The following is a 25,064-nucleotide window of genomic DNA, read 5'->3' as shown; positions in this document are numbered from 1 at the left end:
ATTTAAATGAGAAAACAAGTCACAAATGTGGATAAACAGGATGATTTCCAAAAGCATATGAATTACTAACAACTCCTGTAGAGGGAAAGTATCTGAATGCAAGATGATTTTTCAGTGTTCATTTTACTTTCTAGATACAGTAAGTACTGTAATACTTTCTATCCCCAAAACATGGTCATTGGTACCACACTATGGTATCAGCCCATATCAGCCTCCAAAACAGTATTTCTGCATTATGTTTTAAGTAATACATTTTACATAGTAATTTATAACCATTGCCATCTTATCATTAATTTATCACTTACTTATCATTATTTATCATTAATAATATAATAACATATGATGCTATACTAAATTCTATCTGGAAACAAATTAAACAGTTTTATCTGCATACCCACCTTCTGCAGGCTTTTTATTTCTATATGACATGCATTGTTTTCCAGGTTACCTTTGGTACATCATTGATAAATGAGGAAAGTGAAGAAAAGTTAAATGTTGACAACTTTGTGGTTTGTGAAAGTAATTCACTTCGTTCCTGATGAAAAGAATGGAAATGGATTTGCATTACTCACCTGCGGCCTTTGAGTAAGATTGAAGAATTGAATCATCTTTCCTTGGCTAGTAACTTTGTTCTTGGTTCATGAAAGTGAGCAAAGGAAAGAAGAAGATATGACTATCATAGTAAAAGGATGACTTTATAGAGTATTTTGATTTAAAGGAAAAGAAAGGTGTTACATATAAAGTAGACACCCTATCATCTATGGGCGATATGTCCCCAGACCTCCAGTGTTTGCCTAAAACTGAGGATAGTATTGAACCCTTTATATACTGTGTTTTTTCCTGTACATGCATATCTACAATGAAGCTTAATTTATAAACTAAGCAGAATAAGATGAGCAAGAATAACAAGTAAGATCAAATAATTGTAATCATATAATGTATTAAAAAGTAATGTGAATCTCATCTGTCTCTTTCTCAGTAAACCTTACTGTGCTGTGCTCACCCTGCTTGTGATGATGTGAGATGATATAGTACCTACTTGATGAGATAAAGGGAAATGAATCATTGTGACTGAGTGTTAGCTACTACATAATAGTAATTTGAACACAAACACGATGATACATGACAGTTGATCTTATAACTGAGAGGGCTACTAAGTGACTATTAGGTGGGGCATGTATACAGGGCAGTGTATATGTTGCGGATATGCTGTTTGATGTGACTGTTCACATCCCAGGAAAGACACAATAGGACAGCATAAGATTTTATCATACTATTCAGAACAGTGGACAATTTAAAACAGGAATTATTTATTTATAAAATTTTCAATTTAATATTTTTTAACCACAGGTAATTAAAGCTATGGAAAGAGAAACAATAGATAAGGGGAGACTATTATATTTTCTATTTAGCACCCTTTCCCCCCAATAGGGATTCTTAACTTGGGAATTGATCAGTTCATGAATTACCTTCAGAAAGATTATAAAAGTCCTGAGACTGTTATGCAAAATCCATTTTCCTTTGTGACTAGGTTCGTGACATTACATTTTTGGAACGTTACTCAAAAAAAGATTTAGAGTCACTGATTTTACAAGAGTTTCATGTCTTGTGAGGTAGAGACACTTAAATTCTGGCATTTATTTGGTTTTCATGGTAACTGTGATATGGGCTAGAGCTCAGAATATTTAGCCTACTAAGGACACAGGGAAGGTCACAAAAATGAGACGATTAATGTGGAAGGTAAATATGACCAAAGAAAATGTAAAGTAAGACCCCAAGTGGTGGTTTAGTGTATTAATGTCCTAAACTTTTACTGGTGAAAAGGACTTGAGAGACTGTGTAATTAAGGACAGGTTTCTGTATTCCAAGGGTACCTGTTTCCAGTCATGTATCTATGTGAACGGAGATGAACAACAAGAACACTGACACTAATGCAGGTGATTCTGTTCCATCTTCTGTGGCAACCCTCACTTTTCTTTTGTGATGGGGAAGGGTACATAATAATGAACTTTCTTAACTAGTAAAGTTAATTAATTAGTTAATTCCCTATAGTGCTGGACCTACTTCAAATGCAGTGCTCACTAGGCCATTAGAAAGAGGCTTGGAGTTAGAAGATTTAGATTTCAATGTTTACTATATAGTAACTGTTGGAAAAGACATTTAATGGCTTGGTTTCTTTATCTCTGCTACTATAACAAAATACCTAAGACTGGGTAATTTACCAACAACAGAATGTTTTTCACAGTTCTGGAGGTTGGAAAGTCCAATAATTAGTAGATTCTGTGTTTGGGGAGGACCTTGTCTCTGCTTCCACAGTGGCACCTGGAGAGGATGGTGCTATGTCCTCAGATTGGGGGGGCAGAAAAGCAAGAGGGAGATTCTTTTCAATCTCTTTTATAAGGTTGCTAATCCCGTACATGAGGGCAGAGCCCTCCCTTTATCTCATGTGGGCACTACTTTCTAAAGGCTCCATCTCTTAATACTATCACATCAGTAATTAACACTTGAGATTTGGGGACAATCAGATCACAACAATTGATATATTTGAATCCTTTATTTATTTATTTTTGAATCCTTTGTACATTGTAAAATGTTTGTATTATGAAATAAGTATGAACTTGATAAGTAAAGACAGACTTTGAGAATAAAAAAGCTATTAAAAGATATTATAAACCATTTCCAATTTTTAAAATCTTAAACAAAATGCTAACAAATAAAACCCAGAAAATGTATTAAAAAGGAAAACATTGTGTTTGCTTTGAAAGCACATATACTAAACCTGGAACAATACAGAGAAGATTAGCATGGCCCCTGAACAAGGATGGCACACAGATTTGTGAAACATTCCTATTTTGCCTTTTTGAAATAAAAAGAACAGAAAAATACTATTAATCATGATCAAGGAGAATTTATTTCAGGAATAGACTTTAACATTAACAACTGCTTATAGATTGAAACTGTATAGTAATATCAGGAGATGAAGAAAGGCCTTCGTTAAAAGTAAAAATAAGAAGTTTCTTAGGCTTTTAAGAATGTACCAAAATATATAGTAAATGTCCAAATTTAGTGGTAAAAAAGATACTTCTACTAAATTAAAAATCCCCAGCAGTTTTTGCTGTCACCATTTCTTTTCGGCTTTACTGCAGCATCCTGGGTCAATGCAACACAAAGAAGCACTTAAGTTTTGAAGGGAATGAGTGGACATTATTTCTAGAGGACATGAGAACCTACATGAAATATCCAAGGAAATTCAGAAGTAAAGGACTAAAATCAGTAAGAGTTTTATAGATTTGTCGAATGCAAGTAGAGTACTCTTGTTGCACTGTTTAATAATCAGATCCAGTTAGAAAAATGAATTATAATCAAACATGTTCCTAGAAGTAAATCTAAAAACATGTAAGGCATTCACACAGAAAATGGTAAAGGAAGAAAATAAAAGACCTTATTCTTTCTCTGAAATAATGGAGAGATATGGCCTACTGAATGGAAAGGTACAATATTGTAAAGATGTCAGCTTTTCTGAATTAATCTATAGCTTTAATACATATCAACAGAATCATTTTAGATATATTGAAGAATAAATATCCAAGATTTGCAAAGACATTCTGTATAAGCAAATAGGGAAATTTTGCCCTAGAAATTATCAAGACATATTTTAGATATATGCCTTAGCCCATTTGGGCTGATGTAATAAGAATATTTTAGGTTAGGTAACTTACAAACAACAAAAATTTATTACAGTTCTTGAGACTGAGAAATCAAGTTCAAAATGCAAAGAGATTTCATAGTCTTCCTTAGGCCTCTTTTATAAGGGCACTAATCCCATTCATGAGGGCTCTCACCTAATCACTTCCCAGAGGCCCCACCTCTTAATTCCATTACCCATGGGAGTTAGGTTTCAACATGAATTTTGAAGAGGAACAAACATCCAGAATTTAGAGCATAGCAATAAATTAGTTAAAATTGAATGGTATTTAATAGGTATAGGCTGAGTGTCCTTTATCTGATGTGTTTGGAACCATAAAGTTTTTAAGAAATATAAGCCTTAGTAATTATGCAAACGAGGACTCTGGCTTTATGAGATAAGTGTCTTTATAACAGAGGCTTTAGTAAGTTTGACCCTTCTGCTAGGGGAAACACGTAGAAGGTGCCATTGATGAGGATCAGGTCCTTAACAGACCCTGAATCTCCTGATCTTGGACTCCCAACTCTAGAACTATAAGAAATAAATGTCCCTTTTTTAGAAATTAACTAGTCTAAGGCTTTTTGTTATAGCATCCCAGACTAAGAAAGTACTTTTGTTTATTTTTTTAAGTTCATTTTAAATACTCAGAGTTATCCTTATAAAAATCAGAAGTATGAATACTCACATATTCTGTAATCATCATCCTCATATTACATCCCTGTTTGGTAACATTGCTTCATTTTGTAAGTAAGGTAGCATTTTTGACTTGATAGCACACTTTTACAAATCACAGTGTGGTGTATCACAATAGAGATGGTTGGATTTAATCTTACCTTTTCAGGTCTGCTTCCCTGTGACCCTATGTATAACTAACGCTCTGGGAAATCCCTGATGGAAGTTACCATGATTATTCAACATGTTTAAGTTCTTCCATTGCTTATGAAAGTGAATTCTAGACAGGTAACAAAAGTAGAACTGATCCTTGTCATTACAGGGGTAGATATAATTGAAAGTGAATTCCTCGTTACTCCTCCACGTGCAAATACACGTTTGTCTTTTCTGCCAGGTTGGCAATTGTTCTTAATCCTTAACTGTTTGTACTTAGAAAACCAAAGTTTAGCATTCCTATAGCTTTGCTTTAGTTATTACCAGATTGATACTTTTCCTCTCCATGTTAAGAAAGATACGTTTTGGGGTTGAGGAAGGACGGGATTACTATCAGGCACCAAACTTCCTCTGATGTTACTTTCAAGAACTGATCTCAAAATGCTCTCCAGGTTTTTACACACTCTATCTCATAACTTCTGTCTTTGACCTCTTCCTGAAGTTATTCTCAGCATTTACTTTAATGTATTTTGATTATTATATGCACTGTCTCCATGCTAGTAATTTACCTCATCATTTCAAATAGTTTTAAAGTCCAAATTAAGACAGTCGTTGGTGTAGTAGCTTGCCTATCCAAAACAACTTTCTAATACCTATCCCTTTTCTGTCCTATATTAGGAGTTGACAAACATTTTCTGTAAGAGGGTAAATATTTTAGGTTTTGCATGCCAAGAATATTATGTTGGTACTCATAAAAGAAAGCACAAAAATAAATTTTACATATTTTTAGTAGTAGTAATATTAGTTGAACATTTTACAATGTGTAATGCATATCTACTAATATGAAAAATAAAATTCTTTTGAGATAGCATTTTGCTTGATAATTGTGCAAAGTTAGCATGCTATCTTATCAGTATCAATAGCAAATATTTTTCTTACTGCTCCGTACTATATTTCACTTTTTTTTTTTTGTGGTGGCACTGGGATTTGAACTCAAGGACTCATGCTTGCTAGGCATGCACTCTTACCCCTTGAGCCATTCCACCAGTCCCATGTATTTCACTCTTAAATCATCTTTTCACACAGATAGGTAGTACCTGTTTTATATGGATATTCATAATTTGAAAGTCTTTTCATAGGATTCTGTTAGCTGTAGTGTTACTAACTATAAAATAAATGAAATGCTTTGCCATCTAGTTCAGTAGCAAAATAATCCACACTTTACTGTGCTTTCAAAGCATGACATTTGAGCTCCATTCATCTTCTTTCTCCTTCTGACATATGCATTGAGAATTTTTTTCTCGTTTATTCATATGTGAATACATTGTTTGGACCATTTCTCCCCCACTCCCTGCCTCCTCCCTCTCCCCCACCTCGCTTTCAGGCAGAATCTGTTCTGCCTTTATGTTTAGTTTTGTTGAAGAGAGAGTATAAACAATAATAAGGAAGACAAAGCATTTTTGCAAGTTAAGATAAGGATAACTATAGAGGGAGATTCCTAGCATTGCTTCCATGTATAAATGTTTTGCACTCTAAGTTGATTCATCTCTAACTGACCTTTTCTCTAGTTCCTGATCCCCTTCTCATATTGACCTCTGTCACTTTAAAGTTTCTGTATTAGTTCCTCTGCAGTGAGGACCTCAAATACTATCATGTTTTTGGGTTTCTTACCTATCCCCATACCTCCTGTGTGTGTTCTCACCTTATTATTGTGACCCAAGTCCAATCACATTGCTGTATTTGCCCTAGATCTAAAGTCCACATATGAAGGAGAACATACGATTTTTGGTCTTTTGAGCCTGGCTAACCTCGCTTAGAATGATGTTCTTGAGTTCCATCCATTTACTTGCTAATGATAAGATTTCATTCTTCTTCATGGTTAAGTAGAATTCCATTGTGTATAAATACCACATTTTCTTAATCCATTCATCAGTAGTGGGGCATCTTGGCTGTTTCTATAACTTGGCTATTGTGAATAGTGCTGCAATAAACATGGGTGTGCAGGTGCCTCTGGAGTAACCTGTGTCACATTCCTTTGGGTATATCCCCAGGAGTGGGATTGCTGGATCATATGGCAAAGTACTGCAGTAAGGTGATATGTTTGACCTCACAGTGCTGTCAAGTTATAACTGTGTCACTGTGATTCATAGTGAACTAAGCAGTGGTGGGAATCAATTAGAATGTTATATATGATCTCTGTCACAACAGCTCAGCTCTGCTGTTGCACAAAAGCAGCCATAGGCATTGCATAAATGATGAGCTTAACCATGTTCCAATAGAGCTTTACCTGTAGACCCTGAAGTTTGAATCTAATACATTTTCATATGTCATGCAACACTTTTGATTTTTCTTTTTAACTATTCAGAAAAGTAGACATCATTCTTAGTTCATAGGTTGAACACTGGAGGTCTTTCCATCTTCTAGTGTCAAGTCTTCAGTTTCTTTCTTCAAGGTTTTATAGTATTCATTGTAGAGGTCTTTTACCTGCTTTGTTAGGTTTATTCCTAACAAAGCTATCCCTTCCTTCCTTCCTTTCTTCCTTCCTTCCTTTCTTCCTTCCTTCCTTCACTCTCTCCCTCCCCTCCTCCTTTCCCCCTTCCTCCCTCCTCCTCCCTTTCTTTTTGGTAGTACTGGGGTTTGAGCTCAGGGCTTCATGCTTTCAAGGAAGGCACTCTATTACTTGAGCCATTCCAGTAGCCCTTTTTTTTAATTGGGTATTTTTGAGATAGGGTCTCATGAACTATTTGCCCAGGCTGGCCTTGGACTGTGATCTTTCTGATATCTGCCTCTGAAAAAGCTAGGATTATAGGCATGAGCCACCAGTGCCCAGCCAATTTGTTTTCTTTTTTTAAGGATATTGTGTTATATATTCTCTTTCTTTTTATTATTTTTGGTGAGACTGGGGTTTGAACTCAGGGCTTCATGCTTGCAAAGCATGCTTGAGCCACACCTCCAGTTCTTCTAAGGATATTGTGAATCAGATTATTTTCCTGATTTCTTTCTCAGCCTGTTTGTTATTGGCACATCGAAAGGCTACGGATTTATGTAGGTTGATCTTGCAACTTGCTTCTTTGCTGAAAGTGTTTATCAGACTAGATTTTTTGGTTGAGGTTTTAGGGTCTTTTAAGTATAGGAGTATGTTATCTGCAAATTGGGATTATTTGACTTCTTCCTTTCCTACTTGTATCCTGTTTGTTTCTTTCTTCTGCCTTATTGCTCTGGCTAGGAATTCAAGCACTATATTAAATAGAGTGGAAAGAGCATACATACTTGCTTTAGTCCCGACTTTAGAGGAAATGTTTCAGTGAGTTTCCCCATTCAGTATAATGTTGACTGTAGGTTTATCATATATAACCTTTATTATTTTGAGACTGTTCCTTCTGTTCCTAGTTTCTTCACGGCTTTTGTCATGAAGACATGTTTGGTTTGGTCAAAGGATTTTTCCACATCTGGTGAGATGACCATGCAGTTTTTGTCCTTGATTCTTTTTATGTGCTTATTATGTTGATTGCTTTGTATATGTTGAACCATCTTTGTGTAAGTGGAATGAAATCAGCTTGATCATGGTGTATCTTTTTAATGTGTTGTTAAATTCAGTTTTGAAATAGTTCTTGAGAATTTTTGTATATATGTTCATCAAGGAAATTGGTCTATAATTTTCTTTTTGTTGTGTGTCTTTATTCAGCTTTGGCATCAAGGTAATATTGGCGTCATAGAATGACTTTGGTGGTGTTCTTTCCTTTTCTGTTTTACAGAATAGTTTAAGAAGCATTGGTACTAGTTCTTCTTTAATGGCTTGGCAGAATTCAGCAGTAAATTCTTCTGGTCCTGGGTTTTTTTTTCTTTGCAGACTCCTTAGTAATGTTTTAATCTTACTCTTCCTTATAGATCTGTTTAAGTTGTTTATGTCTTTTTGGTTCAATGTCGGTAGCTTATATTTGTCTAGAAATGAATATAGTTTTCAAAATAATATCTGATGATTCTCTGACTTTGGTGTCTGTTATTTCTTTTTCAAGTCTAATTTTATTAATTTGGGTTTTCTCTTTCTTTTGGCTAGCTTGGCTAAGGGTTTTTCAATCTTGTTTATCTTTTCAAAGAACCAACTTTTTGTTTTGTTTATTCTTTGTGTTCTTTTAATCATCTTGTCATTAATTTATGCCCTGATCTTTGTTATTTCTTTCTGCCTACTAATTGTGGGCTTGACTTATTCTGCCTTTTCTAAGAGTTTAGGTTACTTGTTTGAGATCTCTTCTTGGTTTTTTAATATAGGTACTTGTAACTGTAAGTGTTCCTCTTAAAACTGCCTTTGCTGCATCCCAGTTTTTGTATTTTCATTTTCAGTTAATTATAGGAATTATTAAATTTTCTCCCTGATATCTTCAAAAACGACCTACTGCTCATTCAAAAGTGTGTTGTTCAATCTTTGTGTGTTTGTATCGTTTCTATAGCTTCCCTTGTTATTGATGCCTATTTTTTCCTCATTATGATCTGATAAGCTACAAGAAACTATCAGTTTTCTTCTGTCAAGAATTTCTTTATGGCCTAAAATGTGGTCTATTTTGGAGAGCATTCTAGGGACTGCTGAGAAGAATGTGTGTTTTATAGCTGTTGGATGGAATAGTCTGTGTATGTCTGTGAAGTCCATTTGCTCTGTGGTGACGTCTAACTCTGAAATTTCTTGCTGACTTTTTTGTCTGGATGTTCTATCTATCAATAGGAGTGCAGTGTTGAAGCCATGTACTGTTATTGTTTCTGGACCTATGTTCATTAATGTTTCTTTTATGAAATTGAGTGTACCAACATTTTGTGCATATAAATTTACATTTGATATATTCGTATTAGATTGTTTCCTTAATTAACATATGGTCACTTTTATCTCTTCGGACTAATTTTAGTGTAAAATCTGCAATATGATTATAGCTATTCCTGCTTGGTTTTGGTTTGTACTTGCTTAGTATATCATTTTCCATCCTTTCACTTTCAGTCTGTCTGTGTCTTTGCTGGTAAGGTGTGAGTTATAGGAGGCAAATAATTGAATCTTTAGTTGTTTTTTTTTTTTAAATACAGTCATCCCATCTGCATCTTTTAATTGGTGTGTTAAGACAAGTTACATTAGGGCTGTTATTGAGAGGTGCTTGCTGATTCCTACACATTTTGTTGGTTCTTTTCCTTGTTGATTCGAGTACTGTTTGTTCTTTTTTTTTTTTTCCCCCTTTCCTCTTGGGAGTTTGCTGGTTTACTAAGTTGAGCATGATTGATTCTTTTCCTTCTTCTCATTTATTCATCTATTCTTCTTCTGAAATTTATTCTTTGCTGACCTCTCATACTTGTGTCTGTCTTTCTTGCGTGTATATGGGATTCTTTTAATATCTTCTGCACTGCTGGCTTAGTGGTAATGAATTGCTTTAGCTTATGCTTTTCTTAGGAAGGCCTTTATTTCTCCATTGGTTATTTTTAAAGGATAACTTTACTGGATATAGTAATCTTGGTTGGCAGTTATTTACTTTCAGAGCTTGCAATACATAATTCCACACGGCTTTTAGGATTTCTGCTGAGAGGTCTAATGTGATTCTGGTTGGTTTGCTTTTGTAAGTAAGTTGGCCCTTTTCTTTTGCAGCTTTATTATACATATATAAGGTAAGGTAGTCTTAGCATTTTGATTATAGTGTGATGTGAAGAGGTTCTTTTCTGGTCTGTCTATTTAAGGTTCTAGATGCCTCCTGTATATTTAAATATCTATATCTTTACCTAGATTTTGCAAATTTTCTGCTATAGTTTCATTGAATAGATTTTTCTATGCCTTTAGTTTGTATCTTAGCTTCTTCTCCCACATGGGTTCTTAGGTTTGATCTCTGGATTCAGTCCCAGAGTTCTTAAAAGTTGTGGGCATGCTTGTTTTTTTTCTTTCTTTGTTACTGTGTAAGTGTAGAATTTTCTCTACTTTGTCTTCCATTCCTAGTGCTTTCTCTTTTGTAGTCTAATCTATTGGTGATTCCTTCCACTGTATTTTAAAATTTGACTTACTGAGTTTTTCACTTCCAACTTTTCTATCTATGTTTTTTTTTCCCAGAATCTCAGTATACTTAGTGTATTTCTCATCCTTGTTGCTAACGTTCTCATCCAGATCTTGATTTGACTTTTTACTTCATTTAGCTATTAGCTATATGTTTGACTCTTCTTTAAGGTCATAAGGTCATTGATCTCTTTTTTTTTTTTTTTTGCGGTACTGGGACTTGAACTCAGGGTATACCTTGAGCTTTCCCTTTTTTTTTTTTTTTGATTTTTTTTTTTTTCAAGATAGGGTCTTGCAAACTATTTGCCCAGGCTGGCTTTGAACCATGATCTTTCTGATCTCTGCCTCCTGAATTGCTAGGATTACAGGCATCAATCACCAGCACCCAGCGATCATTTTTTTAAAGTAGACTTTTGACTTTGTTGACATTTCAGTCATTTTGGTATCCTTGGATTTGGTTATTGAGGAGCTACAAACTTTTGGAGGAGTCATACTGCCTTGTTTTTTTTATATTTCTTATATATCTATGTTGTGGTTTTTGCATCTCTTGGGATAGTCATCCTTTCCACTTTTATTCAGTTGACCTTTGAGTGTGCAACCTTTTCTTGAGGGCTCAATCTCTAGTACCATTCAGAGAGGAGAAGAAAAGCACCATAACAGCAACAACTGCATTCACTTTATAAACTTCCTTTGTATATTGGGAGCCACTGCTGGCCTCAAAGAGCTTTGTAACCTGTGGGATGTACACGTTCCCACTTGCTCCACATGCCTCCTTCTCCCCAGGGGTAGCAGGCATTCAAGTGTAAGGTGTTCCCCCAATGTGTTGTATAGTGGGGAAAGCAAACAGAGGGCTGAGTTCTCTGCACTTGTGGTTGTGGCTTTGGCTCACCCCACCCCACCCCAGGGGCTGGGTGTGGAGCTATGGAGTGTTTCCTGATTTTCTCTGCATTACCTTTAGGGTATCCTTGCTTTTTAGCTGATCTGTCATTTTTGATGATTCCTGATATTCTTCCTGTTTTTCTGTCTTTGGAATATCTTTGTCCCTGTGTGGATCTCTTCTATATCCTTCTTCCAGTGCAATCTATGGCTAATGTGTATTACAAGAAAGCTACATGTTTAGATAGGCAGCCAGGGACAGAAGCGGCCTAAGATCCATCATGACCTGGCCGCCCCTAAAATTGTAAGTCCTGGATGGGGCTCAGGCTTCTGTGTTTCTAACAATCTCCAGGGTGATGATATTGCTGCTAACACAAGGCTGTGTAACATTACAAATGCTAAGGAATAATTCCTTTTGACTTTAAGTAGGGCACTTACTCATTTTATTACAAAAGTGTTCTTCTTTAATTGGAATAATGTTTCCTAAATAAAACTAGCTGATATTCTGCATACTGGTCTCATCAAAGGTACAAGGGTTAACACTTGTTTCTTATTCTCTAATGAAAGCCTCATAAATATTAGTCTGTCAAAAGAAAATAAGAAACTGAGAGGCTGTCAGATATTCATTTTAAGTGTGTACTTGACATAGGATGCTCTGTGCTACTTTACATTTCTAATGGTGTGTAGATGTAATGTGATGACTAATCTTCTGATTCCTATAGCAAAAGATTGATTTCTACAATCACATTCTAAGAATGGGAAGTTTAGAATGGCAAGAGAAAAGACTTTTCTGATTGAAATTAGGTTGCTTTCTTTTGCTCAGAATTTAGATTTGGTTTTTAATATATGATATTAACTTTTTTTGTGATTTTCTGCTTTAGATATTTGTAAATTTATAATTATTTAGCAAGACTATCCTTTGTTGTAATATAAATTGTTTCCAAATTCTAATATTATAATTGGGTTATTTTCATAAATTACTGAATTAGTAAATTACTAATTAGCAAATGTAATAAATTTATCCTCAGTTGCTAACAAAGCTGACTAGCCATCTTTTACCAAAAACAATTTATTTCTTCTATGATGTCATGGGATCTTCTAATTTCAAAAAAACATATTGTCATGGAATCTTCTAATTTCTCCAGTTTAGTAGAGTATTTGCCCATTTTATAGACTGAGAGAAGCTACAATCATTGGCCTTGCCTAGAATAGCATATTGGCAGATTGATAGCGCACCATGGAATAACACATTTTGTAATGATGTGCTTCAGGTTGGAAGATGTACCTGATGTCGAATAAACTTTCTTTTCTTTGTACTGTGAAGCCACTTATTCCTGAAGTCAGTTAAGATCAGAAATGTGAGATGCACTATTAAAAATAGATTCCAAGGCCCTGCCTCAAGAAATTTTGATTCAGTAATTCTGGGATTGGAGCCCAAAAACAGGTGTTTTGAGTTTTCTCATAACATGAACTGATATGGAGTGCTTAGAACAGTAACTGGCAGGTAGTAAATACTAATAAATACTAGCTCACCTCCTCTTCTTCTACTCCTTCTTATTACTTTTATTAAAATTAACCAGAATTTGGTAATTTTTCTTTGATGAAGAGGTTCAGGAAATAAAGAGAGAATAAGATTTTTTCCCAATTGCACAAACATCCACTCAAGGGTTTTTAGAGGCCCCATGTATTTTCATGTCCCTAGCAATACAAAGATGAACCTGTCATGTTTTTAGATCAAGGAATTTTGTCCTAGACAGGTAGAGACATATGTAAAAGCACTTCTGCATCAGCTATTATATTAGGGATGGCTATACACTGCTAGAACAGCACAGAGGAGGGACAGGAAGGCTGGCAGGGAGGGCAGCGTAAAGGACAAGTGAGGCCTCAGGTAACATCTGAAGGTAACTAGGAGTTAGCCATGCAAAGAAGGGGTAAAGGGTGTGCTGCCTGCAATAACTGTAGGTGTCAGAGCACAACTTCTCCAGTCGCTCAAAAAGGCTCAGTCGAAAGAGGGATATTCTGGATAGGTGAACAGGAATCTGAACCCTTTTCCATGGTGAAGAGCTGGGCCTTTATCCTGAAGACAGTGTGAAGTCCCTGAAAGTCATAGAAACAGTATTTTGCATTTTAGAAAATAAATCACTCTGGATGGAGTAAGGAGACAGGATTTGGGAAATGGAAGGAATTATGATGTGAGGAGGAAGTAAAAACAAGTCTAGAAGAAAATATAATTTTAAAGTGTTAGCCTAGAGAAAAAATATGTAAAGTGTGTCCATGTATCTTTTTAATGTGGGAAATTTAAGACATTTTAAAAGATGGTTAGAGTAGTATAATCTTCATATTCCCATCACACAAAATTGAAGGAAAAAATTAGTCATTGGCATGATTTCCAAAAGGTACAAATTTTTCTACAACCTTTTATCTGTGTCCTGAAACTACTGTGCCTTAAGCTGCCACGGATGTCTTCTATGCTAGTAATACTGCATTAGACAGTTGTATGGCATTATATTTATAATTATGCTTTCATCTTTTTAGAGTAAGAGTTGTACTTGAAAAACTCTACACCTGTTACTTGACCCTGAATTTTATTGCCCTGTGGCTGACTGCTGGCAGCCTTAAGGATTTGGAGCTCGATGTCTGAAAGAGATAGCTCTGAGATAGTCAAGGATATAAAACAAGAATGTTTGATGATCCAGGAGTACATAACTTCATTTGTAAATCCAGGCTACTGGGATTGTGCAAAAATGGGATGTTAAGTATTCAGATACCACCTAAGGATAACTTATTGTTCCATTATTAAATAATTAAAACAAGATTATTGCTAGATTTTGACTGTATTTGTAACCTTCAATAGATACATAGTTGTGGCTTGTAGTTATTTGTACTGTCACCTTCTTCTTGACTCATATTTTGTTAAAGATTAGCATAATTTGTTTTGCTTCTCCCTAATCCCTTTTAAATTTTTTATTTTGTGAAATAGTGTATGTACAAAAGAGTATTATTAACTGCTTGTGGTTCACATCTAGTCCCAGCTATTCAGGAGGCTGAGGCAGGAGAATTACAAGTTCTAGGCTAGCCTGAGCAATTTAGCAAAACTGTCTCCAAAAAAAAAACCACACACAACCTCAAAACAGAAGACTATATATATAACAGTAACATATGGTCAGAGTTTTGAAAGCAATAATAGCTGGGCACTAATGGCTCACTCCTGTAATCCTAGCTACTCAGGAGGCAGAGATCAGGAGAATCTCAGTTCAAAGCTAGCCTAGCAAATAGTCTGTGAGACCCTATGTCAAAGAAAAACCCATCACAAAAAAAGGCTGGTGGAGTGGCTCAAGGTGTAGGCTCTGAGTTCAAGCCCGAGTACTGCAAAAAAAAAAAAAAAAGAAAGAAAGCAATAATAAAATGAATGTTTGCATACACACTGCAATGTATAAGAAATAGAATAGTAACAGCACCTTTGAAGACTGTCTTGATGCTCATCCGAAACAGTCTGTGCTTTTCTATTGTGAGCTAATCAACACCCTGGGTTTTATGGAATCATTTATTAACATAGTTTTACTACAAAGGTGTGCATCCCTAAACAATGTTGCTTAGTTTATCCTGATTTCACCCTTATAGGAGTGAAAACACACTTGGCATATTTTCTTAGAGGAAGAGTTTTCTTGATCCTGAGCAGTTCAGCATACTTTTTCATATGGTTTAGAACTTGTAGTTAACTAAAGCAGTATTTGATGTCAAACACAATTTCACCTATCAGGGTGACTTCAATTCTCTAATAAATGTGTAAGGAAAAACATGCTCCACGTTGCGTTGAGGACAAGCAAGTCCTGCTCGCTCTTGTTAGTTCTGGTTCTAAATCTCCTAGTCAAGTTCTGAGAGCGGCTGGTCTCAAGACATTTTATTTTGGATTCCTTCTCTCAGGAACATCATTCCACTTTTAGCCCGCCTGTGACATCAGTGGTTAACCACAGGGCACGAGGAAGTTGGCACTTGGCACTGGCAGGGATTCGTTTCTTCCTCAGCTGACACTGTAGCCCATCTCGTCTCTGTTCCACTGGGTGCTTTCTGTCGTGTCAATACCTTTAACTGTATCTCTTCTTCTCTCATCTCTCTACTTCTTCCAAAAAAGAGCAAAAGCAAAGGGTCTTCTTTATCTTTTTTCCCCAAACTTTTAAATTGTATTTCAAATCACTAATTTGTTCAATACTGTATTATAGAACAGGCATTGTACTTTAGGCTCATAGACAGAAGTTCTATCCAGGTGACCTGTCTGTGCCACATTTGCCTGATTTTGAAAATGGGGGTGCCTTGTAGGGCTGCTCTGGGTGTTGGAAGACTGCTTTGGAAAGTTTGCAGCAGTATTTGTTAACATTGACAAAGTTCACAGACTACCTGCAAAGGTAAAAAAAAAAATGTGTAAATTCCTTGGTGTTGACTTAACACTGTGACATTTTCAAAACACCGACGTACACTTTTCACATACTTTGTGCTTATTTCTCTTATAGCTAAACGACTAAAACATTTATGAGATGCAGAAGATCCAAGTCAGCCCAATAACTTACCACCAATAATTTATCTGCAAATTAGCAATATATATGAATATATCTAAAACAATGTTTTTTTCCTTCTGAAACTAAATCACTGAAAATGCATATTGTGTTCATTTCTGCCATTGGTCATGAGATGATTCAATTCTCTCGAGCCTTATTTCCACTTAAGCTACTTGGTGTAGATAATGGGATCCTATCTTTCAGTATTTACAGCCTACCTTTACATCTCCATTCCCAGGGCCTATGCTTGCTAGGCAAGCACTCTGCCACTTGAGCCATGCCTCCAGTCCCTTTTGCTTTTAGTTATTTTTCAGATAGGGTCACACTTTTTACCCAGGACCAGCCTTAGACCGTGATACTCTTATCCCTGCCTTTGACGTAGCTGAGATTACAGACATGTACCATAGTGCCCAGTTTATTTTTTGAGATAGGGTCTCACTAACTTTTTGCCCAGGCTGGCCTTGAATGGTAATCCTTCCATCTCCACTTCTTGCATAGGAAGATGGAGATGCACCACCACACCTGGCCCTGTTCCTTCTCTTTATTGCCCAGCAGCTAATAGTGTAAAACCTTGCCACACTGTACCATTTTCTTGATCTTAAATGTATTTGAGAATCTAAAAACTACAGATGTGTCCCATTTAAATACTGTGAAGATATGAATAATCACCTGAGAAGGAGATCGACCTTAAAAACAGTTAAAAAAAAAAACTTACATGACTGCAGTGGTGCTCACTGTATACTGTAATCTACTCTAACAGAGGCTGGGATTAGCGGCATGGTTCTAGTGTAGAGTGCCTGCCTAGCAAAAGCAAGGTCCTGAGTTCAGATTCTGTACCTCCAAAAAAAAGAAACAGTAGCATGTAATGTTATAATATATGATTGTATCATTTATAACAATGTATAAATGCAAGACAGTATTATACATATCAGGAGACAGCATTTGTTCACTCTCATTTTATATGAAAATAAATGATGTAAGAAAAACTCATTACTTTTTGAATAACATTACTACTGATTTATGATTTCCTGCAGAAACTTTGGTCCTTGCCTTAATTACTCTAGGAAAAATGTTACCTTTCAGATTTGCATACATATTAGAGAAATAGATACTGTAGAATGCATTTTATCTAAATACATTGATTGAGATATATTAGTGTTTTAGTGCCTACATTTTTGGGGGGACAGTACAGGACCTTGTGCTTGCTAAGCAGGTGCTGTACACTTAAGCCACACTCCCAGCCCTGCATGCCTATATTTTAAGGAAGTTTTTCATATACCAACTTGAATTATATTTACAGTCCAGCAATATGCTACATTCACAGAATGACTAGTTATGAATGAATTACTCTCACAAAAAGATTGTTTAAAATAGAAGAAGCTTAAGTTCTTAAGCTCCAAGAGTAGCATACTTTCTCAAGTACCTTTTGTTCTTTTTTTTTTTTTAGGGTGCACTGGAAGGCATGCTTTAGTTAAAGTCTCAACAATGGTGAGAGAATGACCTTTAGGAATATCTCTAGGGAATACTATTATAGTTAGAGAAAATAGCAAAGCTGCATGTTTTCTCTCATATGTGTAATACAAACCTAATATAAATACAAGCAATATTGTGAAAAACAGGTCACACTAAGGGAAAGTCAAACACAAGAGAGGGAGGATAAAAGAAGTTAAGAAGGTGCATATATTTGATGTACTTCCTATAAAGAATGAATATAGAATTTTTAAACCTGTTGAAATCACCAAAAGAAAGGGAATGTAGAAAGGAGAAAAAAAGAAGAGATGAACCAATTCAGGTTACAATACATATACATGAAAATGTCAGAAGAAAACCAAGGTACAGATATCATAACCCAACAAAAGTGTAATTTTTTCACAAAAATGGAGAACAGGAGGGCAGAACAGGTCCTGTCTGGGAGGCTGGTAGCAGTGGGTGGGGGGTGTGGGAAGTGGGTGTAGGAGTTTGAATATGGTGCAAATTTTGTGTACATATGTATGTAAATGGAAAAATGAGACTTGTTGAAACTATTCCTGGAATGGGAGGAGGAGAGATAAAAGGGGATGATGACTATGATATATTGTAAGTCATTCTTTCTTTTATATTTTATACCATAAAGTGTTTACAGAACACCAGTACTCAGTAGAAGTATAATGTATGAGAAATATCTTTTAATTGCATGTAATTAAGCCATTCCAAAATGATCTTGGAATATAGTCTCAAACTTCTCATTAGCAACCCAGAGATTTTACTTAGCTGCTTTGATGTTTGTAGAATATTAATTTTTAAATTGTCCATCAGTTTCTTTATTGATTAATACTCTAACTGCTGCTTTATGAAATTTTTCTCATAAGGGAAATAAAAGAAGGCAAAAATGTTCTAGGGGCTAGAGTCCTATTAAGGAATACTGAATTTAGTGTTTGTGTGAAATTCTATGTAATTTTTCCTATATTCTTTATGTGTTCTGTCTTGTCAAGTAGTAATTAAAATGTGACAATGAAAACAAATTGAAATAATTGAGTAGGTTTCAGAAGTATGTTCTTTTAGTGTGAACATACAGAATTAAAGTTTGAATCACAGTTGTTAAAGTTAGGAATCATTGTTTACTAATCCAGAATTCATATACTCATCTTGGATTTCCTTTTTAAATGTACAGTTCTGAGTGAAGTACTGGACTTCTCCATTTTGAGATAGGAATATATCATAAGGGAATCCTCCATGGGTCACTGTATGGTTTTAGTTATCATTTCTGCTAAGAGAAGAAAACAAAATGATGGCTTTTTAATGCTGAGTGGTGTGATTCAGAGCAGTGATAAATGAAAAAGTGCACAGCAGCTGAGGAGCAAGTGTGACTGCCATCAATTATCCCTGACAGATCAGGGAGTGTTCTGAGGCAGACTTCTAGAATTACTGTTTCCATCCAGGCTGTACTAAAATAATTTTTATATGTAGATTTTAGGTGCAATTGTACTTTCAATATGAAATAAGATCTTTAGTTAGAGAAACTTATAAGCCCCAGAGTTCTAATGGATGGTACACCCTGAATTAGTTTGTATTGTTAGAAAGTGAAATTCAGGAGAGACTGAATCCCCCAAAAGGCCTACTTTGATTATCTTCACCAGGATGTCTTTTTGTTGAGTTGTTAGCTTGGAAAGGAAGTTCCTTTCTTTCTGATCTGTTTCTGTTGAGTGTTCAGAAGCATATTTGTCTGCTGGGGAATTTAGCTGCCACTTTCCAGGCACTGGAACAATGTGCTCATTCGTGGATTAAGTAAACCATGACCTCAAGCCTTCTAATCCTCTCATCACAAGCTTCATGGCCTCTCACTGGCCCAAGTTGCTTTGAATTACTGCCCTACTTTTGCTTCTGCCTCTATATCTCAAAGCTTTGTCAGCTGCCCCTCATCTCCCCATGAAACTTACAGGAATTCTTTGCTTTGCTATGCCTTGTTTGGGCTTTACTTCTTCATTTACTTCTATTCTAGATGCCTTCCTTAACTTTTATCCTAAAGGCTTTTTGTTTGTTTGTTTTACCCTATTATCTACTATCACTGCCACCCTATTTTCCTCTGTTTGCTTTTTGTTGTCTGCCTAACTCTGGCCTTGAACTTTTCTGTTTGAAGTCTCACTGAGCCCTCCCTCCTCCAGTCTACTTACTGCCAGTGTCCACGTGACTTTTGTGCTGGCTTATGAAACTTCATATCTCTTATTGGAGTGGAACTTTCTCCACAACGTTATTTTTGTAACTAAATACTAAATGAATGGTATGGAGTCTATTTGGTTCTTTTACATCTAGTTGAGGAAAGAGTCTTACAGAGTCAATTAGAAGAGGCTGCTTGATATGTTGTAATAGTTCTGGGTCCACAGAATAAGGCAAATAAAACATAACATATGAATTAGCCAGGATGCTGTGGAATCAGGAAACATTTTTTGTAAGATAAGGAGAAAGTTAAAAAAAAAATGTTGTTAGAAAAGATTGATTTAGGAATAGTGGGCTGTCATTTTGTTCTGTCTCTCCATCTCTGTCTCCCTGTCTCTCTCTTTTGTATCATCCATGTAAAGGTTGCTAACAATGAGCTGTGTGGGGATAGCAAATGAGATTTAAAGTCTTGACTTTCATCACTGAAATCGTGTAATTTAGTGATTAGTATTTAGTTTACAGTAAATTCATTGGAATGAAGCTGAATTCTCATTCTTTCATCTCATTTGAATGTTTTTCAGTATCTGTCACTAAAGTCCTCCTGTGGGCACTTGAATACATAACTGATTGGCAGTTTATTGTTTATACTATTTAAGTCAATTTAAAATGTTATTATTTACAATAGGCATATTCATCTTCAGGTCTGCAAGAAACAGAATCAAGGGGCTGCATGTTTCTACAATCACTGATAAGAAAGTGGAGCAGGCATAACAGGATGAAAATCAGCACTGCTCTGGAGTCAGTCTGATAGGGATTAAAATCCGGCAGTGTTGCTCATTGGTTTGTGACCTTGGAAAAGTTATTTATCTTTCCTAAACCTCAGACTCCTTATGTTAAAATAGAGATTCAGTAAGTAGTGGATAGTAAGTATTCAGCAGTTGTTAGACAGCATCATCATCATCATCACCACCAGATGTGATTGCAGGAATCTTTAGAGACCTATGGTACAGAATGGTGACTTTAGTTAATAACATGTCACATACTTGAAAGTTTCTAACAACAGATTTTAAATATTCTCACCATAAAAATAATTACGAGTTGATGGATATGTTAATTAGCTTGATTTAGTCATTTCACAATGTTTGCACACATCAAAACATCACATTGGGCTAGTGGAATGGCGAAGAGATGGAATGCCTACCTAGCAAGTGTAAGGCCCTGAGTTCAAACCCTAGTACCACCACAAAAAAAAAAAATCACATTGTACCTTATTAATATATATATATATATAAATTATTTACTAATAAGTAAAGATAATTATAGCAAAGAAAAAGCCAAACATTGAGTATTTGAGTGTCTATTATCAGATTTTGTATCATGTAATTTTACTTTTGTTATGTCCTTTATTTATTTATTTTTTGGAGGTACTGAGGTTTGAATAAGGGCATCGTACTTACTAGGAAAGTACCTAGCAAGCCTGTCTTTGAGGTAGGGTTTCATATTTATGTCCTAGCCAGCCTGGACCTTGATATCCATTCCATCTCCACCTGCCAAGTAGCTAAGATTTCAGGTGTGAGGCACTGTGCCTAGCGGTGTTATGTCCTTTTTCCCTTAAAATTGTGTGGGGGTATATGGTTTTTAAAAAAGTAATTTAGGTTCAGAGACGTAGGGAAGGCCTGTGATAGGATCTCATATCTAATTAATTCCAACATGTATAATCTCATTGTCTAACAACCACATGATGTCACACTCTGTAGAAATCTGTACTTAAAGTGCATGCTTTTAAATTGAATTTTGGATTCTGATTTTTTTTTTTAGTGGTGAGTTATTTATTTTTTTCCTTAAATTCAATAATCAAGCAAGGTTATGTTTTTCAACAACAGTTTTGGAAAAAGAATCTAATCAGAAAATGTTAGCCAAATTCTTGTGGATACCTATTATATTCTTTGTTTTTTTGACATAGAGCATTCATTTAATTGTAACCCTGTTTCTGAGGTACAGTTCAGCTGTGGCCACAAGAAGAGGCAGGCAGGTGCATAGGAATAGCTGGCTTGGGGTATATCTTAGCTTTTTAGCTCTGGTTACATGCCTTTACATCTAGCCTTCTCCTCTGACTTCACCTTGCAGCTTCCAACCAGAATAGTTTTCCATGAGTGAGGAATCTTATGGTTAAGAGAAGTGGGAGTGGAAGCTGAGGGGAGATAAGCAAAACAGAGATGTCCTAATTGTAGGGAGAATAAATTTCTGACAAATTCAAGATAACAAAAATGAATTTCTTTCTGGGCTATGAAATTGTCCCCAAGGGCAAGTACAGAAGTGTTCCAAGTCATGGCATGGTGGCATCATTGGATGAAGGCAAGGCTTTTAGTGAACTTTGTTTGAAGGTCTGGATCTTTTAAAATGTTCCTCTGTTGTGTTAACTACAAACCTTTTGTGGAAATAGGCAAAATTTTATATATATATATATATACAAAGGACAAAAACTACAGCCCATATATGAATTCTCATTTGTTCCTTAGAACAGTTAGTCTCCTGACTCTGTGATCACTCAGTCATTAGGTTTTATGAATAGTTGACTTAAGCAAATAAAAAGCTACTTTCTAAAGGCCCTTGTATGGGATTGGTAATAACAGTGGAAAGGACTGATTCTGTGAACTCAGCTTCAAGCGTGGTGACTTGGTTCACTCAGAGAAGTGTCTGAAGCTTCTTGACACTGAAATATCAGCATATTGAGACATAGAAGGATAAAAAAATCAGTGTGAACATGTTGACTCTGCAATTTAAAGACAGATATTTCTTGCATAACATGAGGGTTCAAGGTGAAACTCCTCGATGATGATGAGAAAGCAGAAAGAAATTCTGTTTTGCAGGCAACAGAATAAACTTGATCTCTGCAGGAAAGTCATGATAAAAGCAGATGTATCTGGATTGGGTTTTCGGTCTTTCAGTAGTCATCACCCAAGCTTCCTGGAACAGCTTTCCTTATCTTCCTTTGAAATGCTTTTGAAATGATTTTTTCCTTTAAGTTTTGAATTCATGAAGGAATATTTAATCTTTAAGAGTTTTTAAGGTAAAATGCAAGAAATACATATACTATGTTACATTGTAAATATGTGTATGATTATTATTCTCTTTGATCAAACTATGCAGTAGAAAGTTTCTAAGTATAGATTAATTAAATATGGTTTTCTTTAGAACAAAGGGGCATAGTTAGGAATTAATGGGATATTATTATTTATATGAGCAATTCGGTCATGATTTATATTACTCTTTCTAGAAAAGTATTTAAAATTTAAGTAAATATCATTTATGCTGCATCCTATAGCTTTGAGGAATAGGTAAGAAAAGTTGTCTGTTCATAAGGAACCAGTAATGGACTATTAACTCTGTTGATATTTTTTGAGGCTCTCTGCCAGGCTCAGGAAAATGCTGTCAAAGTGTATACCATCTCTCATAGCTCATACAAGTGACCAGAGGCCTAAGCATACTTCTCAAGAACTCTTGCTTTGTCTGAGGTAACTTAGTCCACAGTGGTTTCCATTAAAAGTGTGAATTAAGAGTAGAGCATATAAGTAGAGTAACCCTTTATATTGGAGGTTTTTATGCTATAATTAATGGAGAGAAAGGAGGTCTAAATTTTTTACTGGATATTCACAGCATAACTGTGACACAGGAGTTGAAAATTTTCGTTGAAGGAGTTATCCAAGGTATGTGATTAATGATGCTCAACTCCTAACTACACAGGTACAGAAAAAATAACATATAACCTTACTTCCCTGCACAGTCTGTAGTGTTATCTTGCTTGTATTTTAAAAATAAATTTATATAGTTATAATAGTGAATAAAAATTTCCACCGTACTTTTTTCACGTAGGTTTATTTCGTATACATTTTCCAATTTGCTTCATAGGCTTTATACTTAATTTTAATCAGAGCATACTATTCTACTAAATGAATATGGGACAATTTAATAGTCTAATATCAGTTGATACTAAAATTATTTCTGAGTTTTGAATTTCATAATTAAAATTGAACTCATGATGAGCATCTTTGTATATCTAGCTTTGTCAAGTATTTTGGATTTGTTCTGTTCCCATAAGTATAATTATTGGACTTGCATAATTTTATTTAAGATTTAGTATGTATAAAGTTCTTGATAATTTTCTGAGATCTATATTCCAATGCACTAATTTTGTCTTCAGTTCTAGCTAGTCTATAAGTCAGCTTGTCAACTGAATTATTTCACTGACTGTTTTTCATCTGTAATATGTTTTGTTTCCACCTTCTTTTTTCATGCAGTGTTATTCTAGCCTAATAGTTTTTTCTGTTCTTCCTCTTATCTATATGAACATTTAGAATCTGCCTATTGTAATGTATCTGTCCCTTTGTTCTGTTGTCTCCAGTGTGTGAGTTGCAGGTATCTTTTCTTTGCATTGACTAGTTCTTTTTGCACATGTGTATCCTTGTTCTAAACTTTGACTTCACTTTCTTATACTTGTTGTCAACATTACTTTACTAAGTAAGAAACATCATTTTCTTCTCTAGCCTGGAGAAATGAAATGACAAAGAAACTACGTATTAATCACTTCTGGACCAGTTATACCCAATTTCTGTTTGGGAGTCACAGCGATGAATCACAGGGGTGCTGCAAGTCTGTAAATCCCAGCTGACAGTATCATCCAAGCTTGGGTTTCCTACTTCTTGAATGACTTTTTTTTTTTTTATTGCTGATGAGAATCCTTTTGCCTGTGATGGGTGCTAGAGTTTGGATCTTTAATATCCCTGCAAAGGCCTGTATGTTGAAGGCTTGTTCTCAGCCTTGGTGCTGTTAGGTAGTGGAATCTTTAAGAGTAGGGCTAGTGGAAAGAAGTTAGGTTACCACTGGGCATGCCATTGAAGGGACTACCAGGACTTGGTTTCTCCCTGCTCTGTCTTTAGTGATGTGAGTTCGAGAGGTCTCCCTCCTCCAGCACTGTCTCCTGCTGTGATGGTTTATGATGCCACAGGTCCAGAACAATAGGGCTAGCCAACCATGGGCTGAAACCATGAGCCAAAGTAAACCTTCCTTCCTTTGAGCTGAGTGTGTCTGTCATTTTGTTACAGTAAAAGAAAGGTGACTAACACAGTTAAACTTGCCGACAGAATTCTCTCCTTTTTCCTCCTTTGATTGACGTTAGCTGTAGTCTGTATCTGGCCCTGTATTTTTTTAACTTGGGGGTGGGTGATGATCTTGGACATTTTCTTCTCTTGGTTTTAAGCTTAATTATTCAATTAGGTAGTAAAATATTTTATATTGTTCAGTATTTTAACATGTTTGTGGCTAGTGGAGAGATTTTTCTTAACAATTCACCATATTGAACTGAAATCACCAAAATACTTTCCCAAAAGGTTTGTATTTATAATTTACTGTATCACCAGCAATGTATGAGAGTATTAGTTTCTTCATACTGCTATTAACATGAAATGTTGTCATTTAAAAT

General features: G+C 35.5%; 1 protein-coding gene, 1 long non-coding RNA gene and 1 other non-coding gene across 10 annotated transcripts in view; 2 read left to right on the top strand and 1 right to left on the bottom strand.

Moving 5' to 3' along the window:
• The window catches only part of Rnf217 (ring finger protein 217), a 111,815-nt gene that overhangs the window by 16,264 nt on the left and 70,487 nt on the right, over positions 1-25,064 (top strand). The gene's annotated exons all lie outside the window — the stretch shown is intronic.
• LOC141416111 (U6 spliceosomal RNA) lies at positions 2,750-2,856 on the top strand. Its single transcript, XR_012440997.1, has one exon. It is a non-coding gene; the product is annotated as a U6 spliceosomal RNA (small nuclear RNA).
• LOC141423645 (uncharacterized) overlaps positions 7,108-25,064 on the bottom strand; it is a 155,488-nt gene continuing 137,531 nt past the window's right edge. For both annotated transcript variants that reach the window (XR_012448492.1, XR_012448489.1), the window contains exon 3: positions 7,108-15,794. This is a non-coding gene — a long non-coding RNA (uncharacterized lncRNA). The remainder of the gene's footprint in view (positions 15,795-25,064) is intronic.

This window comes from Castor canadensis, chromosome 1 (genome assembly GCF_047511655.1).
Source record: "Castor canadensis chromosome 1, mCasCan1.hap1v2, whole genome shotgun sequence".
In the NCBI taxonomy this organism is placed as follows: Eukaryota; Metazoa; Chordata; class Mammalia; order Rodentia; family Castoridae; genus Castor; species Castor canadensis.
This window is presented reverse-complemented; position numbering and strand designations above follow the sequence as displayed.